We start from the raw sequence: 19,421 nt of genomic DNA, 5'->3' as shown, positions 1-19,421 counted from the left end.
TTCAGAATATTCTGGTATTTGTCTGTGGAAACAAATGATATTTAAAAACTAAAGGACAGTCAACCATTAACCAATCACAGGCCAGGGAGAAGAATGTGCAGGTTTTGATTGGCTGACATTTTCAAATTCGAAACGCCCGCCAATTTCAGTGCAGGAAAATCCCAAATAACGGAACGGCTCAATGTTCAGGAAACTATTTGAATCTCACACTTTGTTATCTGTTTCTTGATTTTTCCCTCCCAGAATCCTGGCGTTATTTTAGGAACAGATTGAACTTGTCAATCTCATCAGTAACCGGCAGTAATAAGACCCCGTTCAGCAATTTAAAACGGAGCAAATCTCAGCTCACTGCAAAAGCAGAAACATCGAGATTACCAACCAACTCCTTCACACAGGCTTCACAGGGACAGAGAGAAAGGGCTGACTTCGGAGCCTCTCTCCTGAAAGCGGCCGGGAATGTTACACTGGGAAGTGTGGAGAGAATCCCCGACTCTATCCAGCCGGTGGAACAGGCAGCTTTGTGTCCGGAGAATAGGGAGGGCCGGGGAGAGGCAGATCTTAAAGCGCTGCAATGGACTGAGTTCCTGTGTGTGCTCAAATCTCGCTGGTTCCGGCCCCTGAGAAAACTGCGGAATAAACAGATCAGCCCTAAAATAACCTCTTCATTCCCACCTTTACTGTGTTCCGGGAGCGGGAAACACATCACCCGAGAGAAAAAATAATAATTTCCTTATGAATTTAACTCACCAGTTGTTAAACTCTGAATATAGTTATCATTAAATTTAAATAATTCCCTCCTGAAATTGTGCTTCTCCTCATTGTCCGTCACAAATGCCAGACTGCGTTTAAAATCCGCTCTCAATTCAGTTTGATTCTCTTCTGTGTGAAAGTGTCTGTGACGGGCGGGTATGAAGCCACATTCACAACATTCTGGAACGGGACAAATCTCTCTCCTTCACAAAGAGATTTCTCATCAAGTCAATGCGGGAAAAGATGGTGCAGCTTTTTCACAGAGATTGTGGGAGGCTCTTAAAAGAGCCGTTGGGTTTGATGAGTTTGAGAACAGTTTTACTTGGAGCTGGTGTACTTGGTCACCGCCTTTGTCCCTTCCGACACGGCGTGCTTGGCCAGTTCCCCGGGCAGCAGCAGGCGCACGGCGGTCTGGATCTCCCGGGAGCTGATGGTGCTGCGCTTGTTGTAATGGGCCAGGCGGGAAGCCTCACCCGCGATGCGCTCGAAAATATCGTTGACGAACGAGTTCATGATGCTCATGGCCTTGGAGGAGATGCCGGTGTCGGGGTGAACCTGCTTCATCACTTTGTAGATGTAGATGGAGTAACTCTCCTTCCTCGACCTTCGCCGCTTCTTGCCGCCCTTTACTGCCGGTTTCTTAATGACTTTCTTGGCTCCCTTCTTGGAAGCTGGTTTCGATGTTGGTTTCTTCTCGTCAGCCATCGTCAATATCACCCAGAAATAAAGCAAACCTCTTCCGAGCGCTGATTAAATAGACAGAGCCTCACATCTATGCTAATGAGGAATGGGGAAAGGAATGATTGTGATTGGACATTGTGAACATGAGGACAGCCAGTTATGTTCTGTTTATTTGATTAAATATAAAAGCAGACCAGTCAAAATTAGGATTTTCCACCAATCAGAAACCATCTTATACAAACATGAACTACATTTCAGAAAGAATGTCACCAGTCCCAGTTTGTCAGTGTGTAAAGATCCACCGGGAAAAGTCACTAGTCTGTCGGTGAGAGGGACTCTTCACCACAGAGGGAATGTGCGGGACTGTGGGATACATTCAGGAACTGTGAGTGTCTTGTAATATGTGAGTGTGAGTATGAGTTTTACTCACTCTCTGGAACAGCCAACTGTATAGACTCTGGACTCTTGAGACTGGTAAATCTACCTTTTTATAATGGGTTTAAAAATTGCATCCATAAATGTGCGAAGCATTAAAGATACTTCGCGGTGTGTAGCCACGCTCAACTATTTGGCAAATGTAAAAGCTGACCTACTGTTCCTGCAAGAGTACGGAATTCCGCACCTCAGCAACTACAGGCGCTGGTCGAGCTGGTGGTCCCACGGGCCATCCATCTGGTCAGGAGGAAACGACTGCCGCTCCTCCGGCCTGGATATTCTGCTGCGGGGAGGCAACTTCACCATCTCCGACGTTAAGGAGGTGGTGGGCGGGCGCCTCCTCGTAGCAGACGTGAAATACAAAAACACCCCTCTCAGACTTATTAATGTGTACGCCCTGGCTGTAAAAAGTGAGCGGCTGGCAGTCCTTCAGCAACTCCCACTGCTGTTGGCCACCTCCAAGCCAGTCATCCTGGGTGGTGACTTCAACTGCATCATCGATGCGGCTGGACGATCCAGCAAAGCCGACAGCAAACTAGACGCTACGTGCAGACTCCTGATGGAAACGGTAAAAGACGCCAAGCTGCTCGACGTCTGCAGCAACCCTGCAGACGGAGCGCAGCGTAGATACACATGGTCACGGCCTGACGGGTCCGTCCGCTCCAGGATAGACTTCTTTTTTGTGTCCCGAGCTTTCACGGTCAGGTCCACTGACGTAACGCCGGTGTTCTTCTCTGACCACTGCCTCCTACTGGCCGACTGCCACCTGCAGGAAGACCAGGGGGTAGGCAGGGGGACATGGAAGCTAAATGTAAAACTGCTGACCCCTGAGAACATCGAGGAACTCAGGAGGGATTACAAAGGTTGGAGAACCGTGAAACCCCTCTTTGAGGCCCCACATCTCTGGTGGGAAGCAATCAAGGGGAACATCAAGAGGTTTTTCATCCTCAAGGGCGTTCAAAAGGTGAGAGAGAGATGAGGGGTCATGTCCAGGCTCCAGAAAAGCATGCAAAATTTGCTCCAGCTGCAGTCGATGGGGGTGGATGTCAAGGAGGATCTCCAAGAGGTGAAGAGCCAGCAAGCCTCGCTCTACACCTCGGAGGCCTCCAAGGTTATCTTCCGTTCCAGAGTCCGCTCCGTGGAGCAGGACGAAAAGTGCTCACGCTTCTTCTTCCAAAAGGTGCACAGAGAGACCTCTGTGATCAGCAGCCTGAAGGAAGAAGATGGCTCTGAAAAGTCATCGCAGTCTGACATCCTGAGGATCAGCCAATCCTTTTATGCCGGACTGTATGACCTGAAGCCAACAGATAGCACTGTTCCCAGACCTTCCTGTCGACTATCACGGAGGTCATAGGCGACAGCGAGCTGGAAAACCTGGACAAACCACTAACTCTGGACAAGCTGACACAGGCCGTCAAGTCCTTCGAGACGAGTAAAACTCCCGGAAGCGACGGCTTACCGGTTGAGTTGTATTTGGCTCTGTGGGACTGGATGGGCCCAGACCTGCTGGAAGTGTACGAGAGTATGCTTCTGGAAGGCAGCATGTCAGAGTCCATGAGGAAAGGCATCATCACCCTCATCTACAAGCAGAAGGGGGAAAGGGAAGAAATTCGAATTAGGCGACCCATTTCATTGTTGAATGTGGACTACAAAATTCTAGCCAAGGTCATCGCCAGTCGGGTCAGGTCTGCTCTGGAGTCGGTGATCCACCCTGACCAGACCTGTGCTGTACCCGGCAGGAAGATCTCTGATAGCCTCGCGCTACTCAGGGATACGATCGCCTACGTGCAGGACAGGGGGGTGGACACTTGCCTCATCAGCCTTGACCAGGAGAAGGCTTTTGACAGAATATCGCACACCTACATGATGGATGTGCTCTCCAAAATGGGGTTTGGGGAGAGAATTCGCAATTGGATCAAACTGCTCTACACAAACATCTATAGCGCAGTCTCAATCAATGGGTGGGAATCAGAAAAGTTCCAGATCAAATCTGGAGTCAGGCAGGGCTGCCCTCTCTCCTCTGCCCTTTTTGTGTGCTGCATAGAACCTTTTGCCGAGTCCATCAGGAGGGATCCGGGCATAAGAGGAGTGACGATCCCAGGCAGTGGAGGCATGCAAGTCAAGGCCTCCCTGTACATGGACGACGTTGCCGTCTTCTGCTCGGATCCCGCGTCTGTATGCAGGCTCTTGACCACCTGCGACCAGTTTGAACTGGCCTCGGGAGCCAAGGTAAACCGTGGCAAGAGCGAGGCCATGTTCTTTGGAAACTGGGCCGACCGGTCCTTTGTCCCCTTCACTGTCAGGTCAGATTACCTCAAGGTGCTGGGGATATGGTTCGGAGCTGCTGGGGCGTGCACCAAAAACTGGGAGGAGTGCATAGGAAAGGTAAGACAGAAACTGGGCTGGTGGGAGCAACGCTCCCTCTCCATTGCGGGCAAACCCCTGGTCATCAGGTGTGAGGTACTCTTGGTGCTACTGTACGTGGCGCAGGTCTGGCCCATAACCTGACCCTACGCCACAGCAGTCACCCGGGCCATCTTCAAATTTATCTGGCGATCCAAGATGGACCGTGTCCGAAGGGACACCATGTACAAACCTCTGGAGAAGGGAGGGCGGAACGTACCCAACGCCTCCCTCATCCTGTTGGCCACCTTTGTGTCCAGCTGCATCAAGCTGTGCGTGGACCCCCAGTATGCAAACACCAAGTGTCACTACATACTGAGGTTCTACCTGTCCCCGGTGTTACGAAGGATGGGCCTGGCCTCATTGCCGCGGAACGTTCCAAGTAGTTGGACCGTACCGTACCACCTGTCCTTCGTGGAAAAGTTTTTGAAGAAAAACACCTTTGACCACAAGGCAATGAAGCAGTGGTCAGCACGTAATGTCCTCGAGGCCCTCAGAGAAAAGGAGACCATGGAGGACGTTGGATGGTTCCCTGAGCAGACTGCCAAAGTCATCTGGCAGAACGCCTCATCACCAGAACTTTCAAACAAGCACCAAGACCTAGCTTGGCTGGTGGTGAGAAGGGCCCTCCCCGTCAGATTCTTCATGTACACCTGAAGGCTCTGCGCCAATGCACGCTGCCCTCGGAGTGGCTGTGGGGGAAATGAGACAGTCACACACCTCCTTGTGGAATGTGCCTTTGCAAAGAAGGTCTGGATAGAGATGCAGTGGTATTTGTCAAGGTTTATCCCAAACAGATCTGTGACAAAGGACTCTGTGCTCTACGGACTGTTTCCAGGGACACACACCGAGACAAATATCAACTGCTGCTGGAAGGTCATCAACTCGGTCAAAGACGCTCTTTGGTCTGCCCGAAACTTGCTGATCTTCCAGTGCAAAGAATTGTTCTCGACCGAGTGTTGCAGACTGGCACATTCCAAGGTCCAGGACAACGTGCTGAGGGACGCACTCAAGCTTGGGGCAGCTGCTGCCAAGGCGCAATGGGGAAAGACTGCTGTGTAAAGTCTTTCCAGCAAATGTACACCGAGGGGCGGGTAACAGTGTAAAGCCCCTCGGTCTGGGCAACCAACACTCCAATGTACAAAAACAAACATGGCACTGTAAATATTTAAGAAGGAATTGTAATGTAAAGAGTGATATGTGTATGAGAATATCAAAATTGAATGAAAGTCAAGGCAACATGTAACCCTGCCGGAAATGTACAGTCAAGACAATTTGAAATGTTTCTGTAATGCTTATGATAAATTTTTATGAATAAAGTATATTTTTTTGAAAAAAAAAAAAGAGTTTTACTCACTCTCTGACACAGTGTGTGAGTGTGGGATTTACTCGCTCTTTGATACAGTGTGTGAGTGTGGGATTTACTCACTCTCTGATACAGTGTGTGAGTGTGGGATTTACTCACTCTCTGATACAGTGTGTGAGTGTGAGATTTACTCACTCTCTGATACAGAGTGTGTGTGAGATTTACTCACTCTCTGATACAGTGTGTGAGTGTGGGATTGATTCACTCTCTGATACATTGTGAGAGTGTGGGATTTATTCACTCTCTGATACAGTGTGAGAGTGTGGGATTCACTCACTCTCTGATACTGTGTGTGTGTGGGATTTATTCACTCTCTGATACAGTGTGTGAGTGGGGGATTTACTCACTCTCTGATACTGTGTGTGAGTGTGGGATTTACTCAGTCTCTGTTACTGTATGAGAGTGGGATTTACGCACTCTCTGATACAGTCTGTGTGTGTGGGATTTACTCACTCTCTGACACAGTGTGAGAGTGTGGGATTTACTCACTCTCTGATACAGTGTGAGAGTGTGGGATGTACGCACTTTCTGATACTGTGTGCGAGTGTGGGATTTACTCACTCTGATACAGTGTGTGAGTGTGGGATTTACTCACTCTCTGATAGTGTGTGAGTGTGAGATTTACTCACTCTCTGATACAGTGTGTGAGTGTGGGATTTACTCACTCTCTGATACCCTGTGTGAGTGTGGGATTTACTCACTCTCTGATACCCTGTGTGAGTGTGGGATTTAATCACTCTCTGATACAGTGTGTGTGTGTCGGATTTACTCTCTCTCTAATACAGTGTGTGAGTGTTGGATTTACTCACTCTCCGATACAGTGTGTGAGAGGGGGATTTCCTCACTCTCTGATACAGTGTGTGAGTGTGGCATTTACTCACTCCCTGATACAGTGTGAGTGTCGGTTTTACTCACTCTCCGATACCATGTGAGAGTGGGGGATTTCCTCACTCTCCGATAGTGTGTGAGTGGGGGATTTCCTCACTCTCTGATACAGTGTCTGTGTGGAATTTACTCACTCTCTGATACAGTGTGTGAGTGTGGGATTTACTCACTCTCTGATACAGTGTGTGAGTGTGGTATTTACCCACTCGCTGATACAGTGTGTGTGTGGGGGGGATTTACTCACTCTCTGACAGTGTGAGTGTGGGATTTACTCACTCTCTGATACAGTGTGAGAGTGTGGGATTTACTCACTCTCTGATACAGTCAGTGTGAGTGGGATTGACTCACTCTCTGATACAGTGTGTGTCTGGGGGATTTACTCACTCTCTGATACAGTGTGTGAGTGTGGGATTTACTCACTCTCTGATACAGTGTGAGAGTGTGGGATTTATCACACTCTGACACAGTGTGAGTGTGGGATTTACTCACTCTCTAAAAAAGTGTGAGAGTGTGGGATTTACTCACTCTCTGATACAGTGTGTGAGTGTGGGATTTACTCACTCTGATAGTGTGCGTGTGGGATTTACTCACTCTCTGATACAGTGTGTGAGTGTGGGGTTTACTCACTCTCTGATACAGTGTGTGAGTGTGGGATTTACTCACTCTCTGATACAATGTGTGAGTGTGGGATTTACTCACTCTCTGATACAGTGTGTGAGTGTGGGATTTACTCACTCTCTGATACAGTGTGTGTGTGGGATTTACTCACTCTTTGATACAGTGTGTGAGTGTGGGATTTCCTCACTCTCTGATGGTGTGTGTGTGGGATTTACACACTTTCTGTTACAGTATGTGAGTGTGGGATTTACTCCCTCTCTGATACTGTGTGTGAGTGTGGGATTTACTCACTCTCTGATACAGTGTGTGTGTGGGGAATTTACTCACTCTCTGACACAGGATGTGAGTGTGGGATTTACTCACTCTCTGATACAGTGTGTGAGTGTGGGATTTACTCGCTCTCTGATACAGTGTGTGTGTGGGATTTACTCACTCTCTGATACAGTGTGTGAGTGTGGGATTTACTCACTCTCTGATACAGTGTGAGAGTGTGGGATTTACTCACTCTCTGATACAGTGTGTGAGTGTGGGATTTACTCACTCTCTGATACAGTGTGTGAGTGTGGGATTTACTCACTCTCTGATACATTGTGAGTGTGAGTATTACTCTCGCTGAAGCCTTACCAACATTTTACAGTTCCAGCAGAACCTGCGTGTTCTTAAACTCTATGCCTCGGCTAATATAGACTGTGGTACCATAGGCCTGGCATTTTCAAGCTCAGGGTTGTGACCTGTGGGTGAATCTCCGGAAGGTTTCAGGAGGGTGGCGGTAATCAAGATTGCGGGGGGAATGGCCAATGGTCACAACCAGCTTTTAAAAGTGCCGGCCGTGATGGCTGTTTGAGACTAACGGCCATCCCGCGCGTTCCTGCCTTATCAAGTAGTGCGCAAGGTGTACCGGCTCCTCCTGATGTCAGTGCACAGTCCCAGGCCAGTTATTTTCAGCAAATTCTCGAGTCCTCCCACCGGAAGCGCTGGCAGACTGCAGGTCACACGCCCCGTACGCTGACATCACGTGTTCTGGGCCCGAGAGAGATTCCTCCATTTTGCAGCTGCCAGCAGTGCTGGAGTGAACTCCAGGGCCTCTGGTGAACAACCCATGAAGAAGCTGAAAACAGGAACAAAGCAGCACAATGATGATTATTTGAGGGGTGGGTTTATAAATTGTGCCACTTCAATCAGGAGTCAAATTTCATGGGTGTTACATGCAGGGAATTACTGGCAAATGAATGTTTAAAACCTCAAATTGTCAAAGACATTTGAAGACTAAGTATGGCGAGTTCGAGGACAAACCTCTGTAATTTTTGTCAATGAATGCAGTGAGATCTTCAATCATCAGCTGAAGTCATTATCAGAAATGTAACATTGAATAACAAAGCAAGTGAGATCGTGGGGACCAAGCAGGCTCACCTGTCACATTAAAGTCAAGTGAAAATGGTGTGTCGCGAAGATCAGCCGCGATGACCGCAAAGGCTGCCCAGCGAGGGTCCCGAAGGATGGCCGGTTGGTAAAAATGGGACCCCGGTTAAAAAGTTTGATCCACACTGCCATAGGCTTCCTTACCCATTGTATCCAGCTGCTCTGCTACCTTAAGGTACTGGTGTACATGCACACCAAGATCCCTCCGGTCCTTCGTGCCTCCCAGCGTCCTGCCATTTATCATGTATTCTCTTGTCTTGTTTGTCCTGCCCAACTGCATCTCTTCCAGATTGAATTCCGTTTGCCACTGATCAGTCCATCTGTGTCCTCCTGTATTCGGAGGCTATCCTCCTCAATATTTACCACCCCACCAAATTTCATATTTGCAGCAAACTTACTGATCAACCCTCCTATATTCATATCTAAAACATTTGTATCAACCACAAACAGCAAGGGCCTCAACACTGATCCCTGTGGGAAACCACTGGACATAATCTTCCAATCAGAGGCTCTGGACTGGTTTAGCACAGTGGACTAAACAGCAGAACAATGCCAGCAGCGCGGGTTCAATTCCCGTACCGGCCTCCCCGAACTGGTGCCGGAATGTGGCGACTTGGTGCTTTTCACAGTAACTTCATTGAAGCCTACTTGTGACAATAAGCAATTATTATTGTTTGAAAAACATTCCTCCACCAACAGCCTCTGCTTCCTGCCACTCAGCAATTTTGGATCCAATTTGCCAAATTTCCTTTGGCCCCTTAGGCATGTGTCTTCACATCAGTCACCCATGTGGGACCTGATGAAAAGCCTTGCTGAAGTCCAAGTAGATTACGTCAAATGCATTTCACTCATCTACACACCTGTTCACCTCTTCGAAACATTCAATCCATTTCGTCAGACATGTCCTCCCCTTAACCAAACCACGCTGACCTTTTAATCACTGCCTCTACAAATGCAGATTAATTCTGTGTCTCAGATTTGCTTCCAATAGTTTCCCCACCACTCGGGTTAGACTGACTGGCCTGTAGTTTCCTGGTTAATCCTTTCCTCTCTTCTTCATAATGGTGCTACATTGGCGATCCTCCAGTCTGCCAATGTAGTACCATTATGAAGAAGAGAGGAAAGGCCTCTCCTGTGGCCAGAGAGGAATTGAAAATTATTGCCAGTGCCCCTGCTGTTTCCTCGTTTGCCTCACTCATCAGCCTGGGATACATTTCATCTGGCCCTGGAGCTTTGTCTACTTTGAAGCCTCCCAGTCAGAACCTCCTCTCTGTCTATATTAATCTCTTTAGTTTTATTACAGTCCTTCTCCCTGATTTCTATACCCACACTGTCCTTCTCACGGGTGAACACTGACGCAAGTACCATTGAGAACCCCACCTACATCCCCCGGCTCCACACACAAGTTACCACTGTGATGCATCATGGGCCTTACTCTGCCCCAAGTTATCATTTTTCCCTGAATGTACTTGTAGAACAACTTAACAACTTTATTTTACCTGCCAGTATCCTTTCATGTCTCCTTTTTGCTCTCCTCGTTTTCGTTTTAAGTTCCCTCTTGCACATTCTGTACACCTCTCGCGCTTCTGCTGTTTTGAGCCCTCAATATCTGCCACAAGCCTCCCCTTTTCTACTTATCCAACGCTGTATATCTCTCAATATACATGGTTGACTAGATTTGTTGGTCCCACCCTTTTCTTGATTGGAACATGTTGGCCGCGTACTCTCCCTATTTCCTTGTTGAATGTTTCCCACTGTTCTGTCACAGATTTACCGAAAGGTGTCTGCTCCCGATCCACTCTGGCCAAATCAGATCTGATCTGATTCAAATCAGCCTTCCTCCAGTTGTGAACTTTGATCTCAGGTCCATCCATGTCCTTTTCCATGACTATCTTGAATCTAATGAAGTTATGATCACTGTCTGCAAAATGCTCCCCCAACGATACTTCAACCACTTGTCCAGCTTCGTTACTGAAAGTGAAGTCCAAGACCGCCCCTCTCTTGTCTGTCCCTCTACGTACTGGCTTAAAAAGTTCTCATGGATGTATTTTAAGAATTCCGCTCCCTCTAAACTTTTCGCACTATGACTACCCCAGTTCATATTGAGGAAGTTGCGATCCCCCACTGTTCCCACTATCACAACCCTATTACTTTTCCTCTTCTCTGAAATTTTCCTCCATATTTGCTCTAATGTTAGCTCTAATATTTGGGCCCCACAAGGCTGCCTACTTAGCCCCTTACTATACTCCCTGTACACACACGACTGAGTGGAAAATTTGGTTCCAACTCCATCTACACGTTTGCAGACGATGCGACCATAGTGGGCCGGATCGCGAATAACGACGACTCAGAATGCAGGAGGGAGATTGAGAATCTAGTGGAGTGGTGCAGCGACAACAACCTCTCCCTCAATGCCAGCAAAACTAAAGAATCATAGAATTTACAGAGCAGAAAGAGGCCATTCGGCCCATCGAGACTGCACCCACTCTTTGAAAGAGCACCCTCCCCAAGCCCACACCTCCACCCTATCCCCATAACCCAGTAACCCCACCCAACACTAAGGGCAATTTTGGACACTAAGGGCAATTTATTATGGCCAATCCACCTAACCTGCACATCTTTGGACTGTGGGAGGAAACCGGAGCACCCGGAGGAAATCCACGCACACACGGGGAGAACGTGCAGACGCCGCACAGACACTGATCCACGCCGGGAATCGAAACTGGGACCCTGGAGCTGTGAAGCAATTGTGCTAACCACCATGCTACCGTGCTGCCCTTCATTGTCTTCAGAAGGCAAAGAATGGTACACACCCCTGTCAGTTTCTATGAGGCCGAGGTGGATATGGTTAGCAGTTTCAAATTCCTAGTACACCGCTCCAAAAATCTGTCCTGGTCCACCCACACCGACGTTACCACCAAGAAATCTCAACAGGGCCTTTACTTCCTCAGGAAACTAAGGAAATTCGGCATGTCCACATTAACTCTTCCCAACTTTTACAGATGCACCATAGAAAGCATCCTATCAGGCTGCATCACGGCCTGGTATGGCAACCGCTCGGCCCAAAACCGCAAGACACTTCAGAGAGTCGTGAACACAGCCCAGTCCATCACACAAACCTGCCTCCCATTCATTGACTCCATCTCCACCTCCCGCTGCCTGGGGAAAGCGGCAAGCACAATCAAAGACCCCTCCCACCCGGCTTACTCACTCTTCCAACATCTTCCATTGGGCAGGAGACACAAAAGTCTGGTAACATGCACAAACAGACTCAAAAACAGCTTCTTCCCCACTTTTACCAGACTCCTAAATGACCCTCTTATGGACTGACCTCATTAACACTACACCCCTGTATGCTTCACCCGATGCCGGTGTCTATGTAGTTACATTGTGTACCTTGTGTTGCCCTATTATGTATTTTCTTTTATTTCCTTTTCTTTTCATGTACTTAATGATCTGTTGAGCTGCTCGCAGAAAAATACCTTTCACTGCGAGCAGCTCAACAGATCATTAAGTACATGAAAAGAAAAGGGAATAAAAGAAAAGACATAATAGGGCAACACAACATATACAATGTAACTACATAAGCACTGGCATCGGATGAAGCATTCAGGGTGTAGTGTTAATGAGGTCAGTCCATAAGAGGGTCATTTCGGAGTCTGATAACAGTGGGGAAGAAGCTGTTTTTGAGTCTGTTCGTGCGTGTTCTCAGACTTCTGTATCTCCTGCCCGATGGAAGAAGTTGGAAGAGTGAATAAGCCGGGTGGGAGGGATTATTGATTATGCTGCCCGCTTTCCCCAGGCAACGGGAGGTGTAGATGGAGTCAATGGATGGGCGGCAGGTTTGTGTGATGGACTGGGCTGTGTTCACTACTCTCTGAAGTTTCTTGCAGTCCTGGGCCGAGCAGTTGCCATACCAGGCTGTGATGCAGCCCGATAGGATCCTTTTATTGGTGCATCTGTAAAAGTTGGTAAGGGTTAATGTGGACATGCCGAATTTCCTTAGTTTCCGGAGGAAGTATAGGGGCTGTTGTGCTTTCTTGGTGGTAGCGTCGACGTGGGTGGACCAGGACAGATTTCTGCAGATGTGCACCCCCAGGAATTTGAAACTGCTAACCATCTCCACCTCGGCCCCGTTGATGCTGACAGGGGTGTGTACAGTACTTTGCTTCCTGAAGTCATTTACCAGCTCTTTAGTTTTGCTGGCATTGAGGGAGAAATTGTTGTCGCTAGTTTAGCACACGGCTAAATCGCTGGCTTTGAAAAGAGACCAAGGCAGGCCAGCAGCACGGTTCAATTCCCATACCAGCCTCTCCGAACAGGCGCCGGAATGTGGCGATTAGGGGCTTTTCACAGTAACTTCATTTGAAGCCTACTTGTGACAATAAGCGATTTTCATGTGGGCAGCACGGTAGCACAAGTGATTAGCACTGTGGCTTCACAGCGCCAGGGTCCCAGGTTCGATTCCCCGCTGGGTCACTGTCTGTGTGGAGTTTGCACGTTCTCCCCGTGTCCGCGTGGGTTTCCTCCGGGTGCTCCGGTTTCCTCCCACAGTCCAAAGACGTGCAGGTTAGGTGGATTGGCCATGATAAATTACCCGTAGTGTCCATAAGGGTTGGGAGGGGTTATTGGGTTGCGGGGATAAGGTGGAAGTGAGGGATTAATGTGGGTCGGTGCAGACTCGATGGGCCGAATGGCCTCCTTCTGCACTGTATGTTCTATGTAATTCTACACCACTCCACTATGTTCTCTATCTCCCTCCTGTATTCGGACTCGTCGTTATTCGAGATCCGGCCCACTATAGTCGTATCGTCAGCAAACTTGTAGATGGAGTTGGAACCAAGTTTTACCACGCAGTCGTGTGTGTACAGGGAGTAGAGTAGGGGGCTGAGTGCGCAGCCTTGCGGGGTGCCAGTATTGAGGACTATTGTGGAGGAGGTGTTGTTGTTCATTCTTACTGATTGTGCTCTGTTGGTCAGAAAATCGAAGATCCAGTTGCAGAGTGGGGAGCCAAGTCCTAGGTTTTGGAGCTTTGATATGAGCTTGGCTGGGATTATGGTGTTGAATGCGGAGCTGTAGTCAAAAATTGATGCTCTAGGGATGAGTGTAGGGCCAGGGAAATGGTGTCTGGTGTGGACCGGTTGCAGCGGTATGCGAATTGCAGTGGATCAAGGCGTTCTGGGAGTATGGAGGTGATGTGCTTCATGATCAACCTCTCAAAGCACTTCATTACGACTGAAGTCAGGGCCACTGGTCAGTAGTCATTGAGGCACGTTGCCTGGTTCTTCTTTGGTACCGGTATGATGGTGATCTTCTTGAAGCAGATGGGGACCTTGGAGTGGAGTAGGGACAGGTTAAAGATGTCTGCGAATATCTCCGCCAGCTGCTCCGCGCAGTCTCTGAGTGCACGACCAGGGATCCCGTCTGGGCCCGTCGCCTTCCAAGGGTTCACTTTCAGGAAGGCCAATCTGACTTCGGAAGCTGTGATGGTGGGTATGGGTGAATTATGGGCTGCTGGGGCACTCGCCAGCGGATTGTTGGTTACCTGCTCGAACCGAGCATAGAATGCATTAAGTTCCTCGGGGAGGGGTGCGCTGCTGCCAGAGATACTGTTCAGCTTCGCTTTGTAGCCCGTTATATTGTTTAGTCCTTGCCACAACTGTCGACAGTCTGTCTGACTCTAGCTTGGTTTGATCTTCTCTCTTGGCATCTACCCACATTATTGTGTGTGAAAGTGTGTATTACCCTCACTGACTCGCTCTGTGCGTGTGTGAGAGCGAGTGCCTGTGTGAGAGTGAGTGCGAGAGCGTGTGTACGTGAGTGCGTGTGTATGAGAGAGAGTGCGTGTGTATGAGAGAGAGTGCGTGTGTATGAGAGAGTGCGTGTGTATGAGAGAGTGCGTGTGTATGAGAGAGAGTGCGTGTGTATGAGAGAGAGTGCGTGTGTATGAGAGAGAGTGCGTGTGTATGAGAGAGAGTGCGTGTGTATGAGAGAGTGCGTGTGTATGAGAGAGTGCGTGTGTATGAGAGAGTGCGTGTGTATGAGAGAGTGCGTGTGTATGAGAGAGTGCGTGTGTATGAGAGAGTGCGTGTGTATGAGAGAGTGCGTGTGTATGAGAGAGTGCGTGTGTATGAGAGACTGCGTGTGTATGAGAGACTGCGTGTGTATGAGAGACTGCGTGTGTATGAGAGACTGCGTGTGTATGAGAGACTGCGTGTGTATGAGAGACTGCGTGTGTATGAGAGACTGCGTGTGTATGAGAGAGTGCGTGTGTATGAGAGAGTGCGTGTGTATGAGAGAGTGCGTGTGTATGAGAGAGTGCATGTGTATGAGAGAGTGCGTGTGTATGAGAGAGTGCGTGTGTGAGCATGTGTGTTTGTGAGCATGTTTGCATTTTACCCTCATTATCTCTCTTTGATATATTTAACATATTTTACTGTTCCTGCCCAGATACTGGTGTGTGTGAAAGAGAGTGTGAGTGTGTGGTTTACCATCATTTGTTCTCTATGATATATGATGCACATTGTACTGCTTATTAGTCAGTTACTGTTGTGACATTGAGTGTGAGTATCTGAAAGTGTGTGAATATGAAAGAGTGTGAGCATATGCAAGAAAGTGTGTCAGTCTGTGTGAGGGAGTGTGCGAGTGTGAGAAATAATCTGCATGAGTGTGAGTGTGTGGGGAGAGAGAGTGTGTTTTACCTTCATTGTCTCTGTGATATATAACATATTTTACTGCTCAGTAACAGGTGTGTGACTGTGTTTTATCCTCACTGTCTGTCTATCATATAGACCGCATTGCGGTCACTGCATCCAGAAAGTGTACCTGAGCAAGACACCCTAGGTATTCAAGTCAAGTCAAGCATCCAGCACAGCCCAATAGAGCGGAGCTGCTGATTGGCTGTTGTGGGGACAATTTGCACCTGTACATTGCGATCACTGCATCCAAAAGGTGGTTTGTGGAAGAGCTGTTGTCAAGTGACAGTTAAATCCGAAACACTTCTTCAGTGTTTCCCTCCCTACCTCCTCCTCTAACCAAAAAAAAAAGACAATCTCTGTAAGGATCCCAGCCGAGTAAAGATCAAGAGGGATACTTGAGGGCAGGTAGAAGTAGAAAGACGTTGAACCGTGACGTCACAGCCTGCAGGTAAATGATTGGCTTGACTGGTAAGTAGTTTTTCTTTTCCCTGAGGTGTTATCGTGCGGGGCGCAGTGGTTGCTGAGTCTGTGCTTGCTGAGAAGGGGTGTACATTTTTTTTTTCAAATTTACTGTTGGGGGTGTAAAAATGGCAGGTGATCCCAGACCCGTGTTATGCTCCTCTTGCTCTACGTGGGAGTTCAGGGTCGCGGCAGATGCTCCTGACTCCTTCATGTGCGGGAAGTGTGTCCAGCTGCAGCTCCTGTTAGACCGCATGATGGCTCTGGAGCTGCGGATGGACTCACTTTGGAGCATCCGCGATGCTGAGGAGTTCGTGGATAGCACGTTCAGTGAGTTGGTCACACCGCAGATTAGGATTGGTAAGGGCGACAGCGAATGGGTGACCAAAAGGCAGAGAAAGGGCAGGAAGGCAGTGCTGGTGTCCCCTGCAGCCATCTCCCTCCAAAACAGGTATACCGTTTTGGATACTGTTAGGGGAGATGACTCTCCAGGGGAAGGCAGTAGTAGCCAGGCTCATGGCACCATGGCTGGCTCTGCTGAACAGAAGGGCGGGAAAAAGACTGGCAGGGCTATAGTCATAGGGGATTCAATTGTAAGGGGAATAGACAGGCATTTCTGTGGTCGAAAACGAGACTCCCGAATGGTATGTTGCCTCCCGGGTGCACGGATCAGGGTTATCTCAGATCGGCTGCAGGAAATACTGAAGGGGGAGGGTGAACAGCCAGTTGTCGTGGTGCATATAGGCACCAAAGATATAGGTAAAAAACGGGATGAGGTCCTACAATCAGAATTTAGGGAGTTAGGAGACAAGTTAAAAAGTAGGACCTCAAAGGTAGTAATCTCAGGATTGCTACCAGTGCCACGAGACAGTCAGATTAGAAATTCAAGAATAGTCAGAGTTAATACGTGGCTTGAGAGATGGTGCAGGAGGGAGGGTTTCAGATTTTTGGGACATTGGAACCGGTTCAGGGGGCAGTGGGACCATTACAAATTGGATGGTCGACACCTGGGCAGGACTGGAACCAATGTCCTAGAGTGCGCTTTTGCTAACACTGTTGTGGAGGTTTTAAACTAATGTGGCAGGGGGATGGGAACCAGATTAGGAAGTTAGAGGTCGTAAAGAGGCAGCAACTAAAGCCAGTAAGGTACTAGATAATAAACTCAATGTGACTAAGGGGAAAGGTAGACAGGGAAGAGATGATGAACGCAAAGGGACAGAGGTTTCAATGCGAGAAGTATAGCAGGTAAGGCAGATGAACTTAGGGCTTGGTTAGTACCTGGGAATATGATGTTATTGGTATTACTGAGACTTGGTTAAGGGAAGGGCAAGACTGGCAACTAAATATCCCAGGGTATAGATGCTTCAGGAGGGATAGAGAGGGAGGGAAAAGGAGTGGAGGAGTTGCATTACTGGTCAGAGATGATATCACAGCTGTGATTAAGGAGGGCACGATGGAGGATTCGAGCACCGAGGCAATATGGGTAGGGCTAAGAAATAGGAAGGGTGCAGTAACATTGTTGGGACTTTACTACAGGCCTCCCCAAAGCGAGCGTGAAGTAGAGGTACAAATATGTAGACAAATTATAGAAAAATGTAGGAGCAATAGGGTGGTTGTGATGGGAGATTTTAGCTTCCCCAATATTGAATGGGACTCATGTAGTGTTGGAGGCGTAGATGGAGCAGAATTTGTAAGGAGCATCCAGGAGAGTTTTTTAGAGCAGTGTGTAAATAGTCCAACTCGGGAAGGGGCTTTACTGGGCCTGGTATTGGAGAATGATCCCGGCCATGTGGTTGAAGTTTCAGTCGGTGATTACTTTGGGAATACCGATCACAATTCCGTAAGTTTTAGAATACTCATGGACAAAGACGAAAGTGGTCCTAAAGGAAGAGTACTAAATTGGGGAAAGGCCAAGTTTAACAAAATTCGACAGGAGCTAGGGAATGTGGATTGGGAGCAGCTGTTTAAGGGTAAATCCACATTTGAAATGTGGGAGTCTTTTAAGGAAAGGTCGATTAGAGTGCAGGACAGACATGTCCCTGTGAAAATGAGGGATAGATATGGCAAGATTAGGGAACCATGGATGACGGGTGGAATTGTGAGACTAGCTAAGATGAAAAAGGAAGCATGCATAAGATCTAGGTGACTTAAAACTGATGAAGCTTTGGAGGAATATCGGGAAAGTGGGACAAATCTCAAATGCGCAACAAAGAGGGCTAAAAGGGGTCATGAAATATCTTTGGCAAACAGGGTTAAGGAAAATCCCAAAGCCTTTTATTCGTATATAAGGAGCAAGAGGGTAACTAGAGAAAGGATTGGCCCACTCAAAGACAAAACAGGGGATTTATGCGTGGAGTCAGAGGAAATGGGTGAGCTTATTAATGAGTACTTTGCATCGGTATTCACCAAGGAGAGGGATATGATGGATGTTGAGGCTAGGGATGGATGATTAAATACTCTAGGTCAAGTCGGCATAAGGAAGGGGGAAGTTTTGGGGATTCTAAAAGGCATTAAAGGGGCTGTTTAGCACACTGGGCTAAATCGCTGGCTTTGAAAGCAGACCAAGGCAGGCCAGCAGCACGGTTCAATTCCCGTAACAGCCTCCCCGAAAAGGCGCCGGAATGTGGTGACTAGGGGCTTTTCACAGGAACTTAATTGAAGCCTACTTGTGACAATAAGCCATTTTCATTTCATTTCATTTCATTTCATTTATTCATTCATTCATTCATTTCATTTCATTTTCATTAAGGTGGACAAGTCCCCAGGTCCGAATGGGATCTATCCCAGGTTTCTGAGGGAAGTGAGGGACAAAATAGCTGGGGCCTTAACAGATATCTTTGCAGCATCCTTGAGCACGGGTGACGTTGCGGCGGACTGGAGAATTGCTAATGTTATCCCTTTGTTTAAGAAGGGTAGCAGGGATAATACAGGCAATTATAGACCTGTCTGCTTGACGTCAGTGGTAGGCAAACTGTTGGAGAAGATACTAAGGGACAGGACCCATTCACATTTGGAAGAAAATAGATTTATCAGCGATAGGCAGCATGGTTTTGTGCAGGGAACGTCATGTCTTACAAACCTCATAGAATTGTTTGAGGAAGTGACAATGCTAATTGATGAGGGAAGGGCTGTAGATGTCATATACATGGACTTCAGTAAAGCGTTGGATAAAGTTTCCCATGGCAGGTTGATGGAAAAAGTGAAATCGTATGGGGTTCAGGGTGTACTAGCTAGTTGGATAAAGAACTGGCTGGGCAACAGGAGACATAAAGTAGTGATGGAAGGGTGTGTCTCAAAATGGAGAAAGGTGACTAGTGGTGTTCCACAGGGCTCCATGCTCGGACCACTGTTGTTTGTGATATACATAAATGATCTGGACGAAGGTATACGTGGTCTGATTAGCACGTTTGCAGGTGATACTAAGATTGGTGGAGTTGCAGATAGCGAGGAGGACTGTCAGAGAATACAGGCAAATATATATAGATTGGAGAGTTGGGCAGAGAAATGGCAGGTGGAGTTCAATCCAGGCAAATGCGAGGTGATGCATTTTGGAAGATCTAATACAAGAGTCGGCAGGTCAAGTTACAGTTGTATAGGACAACATTTAGGCTACATTTGGAATACTGCGTGCAGTTCTGGTTGCCACATTACCAAAAGGATGTGGATGTTTTAGAGAGGGTGCAGAGGAGGTTCACCAGGATGTTGCC

Source organism: Scyliorhinus torazame, chromosome 24, assembly GCF_047496885.1.
Source record: "Scyliorhinus torazame isolate Kashiwa2021f chromosome 24, sScyTor2.1, whole genome shotgun sequence".
Taxonomy (NCBI): Eukaryota; Metazoa; Chordata; class Chondrichthyes; order Carcharhiniformes; family Scyliorhinidae; genus Scyliorhinus; species Scyliorhinus torazame.
The sequence above is the reverse complement of the archived record's forward strand: the minus strand, read 5'-3'. Positions refer to the sequence as shown.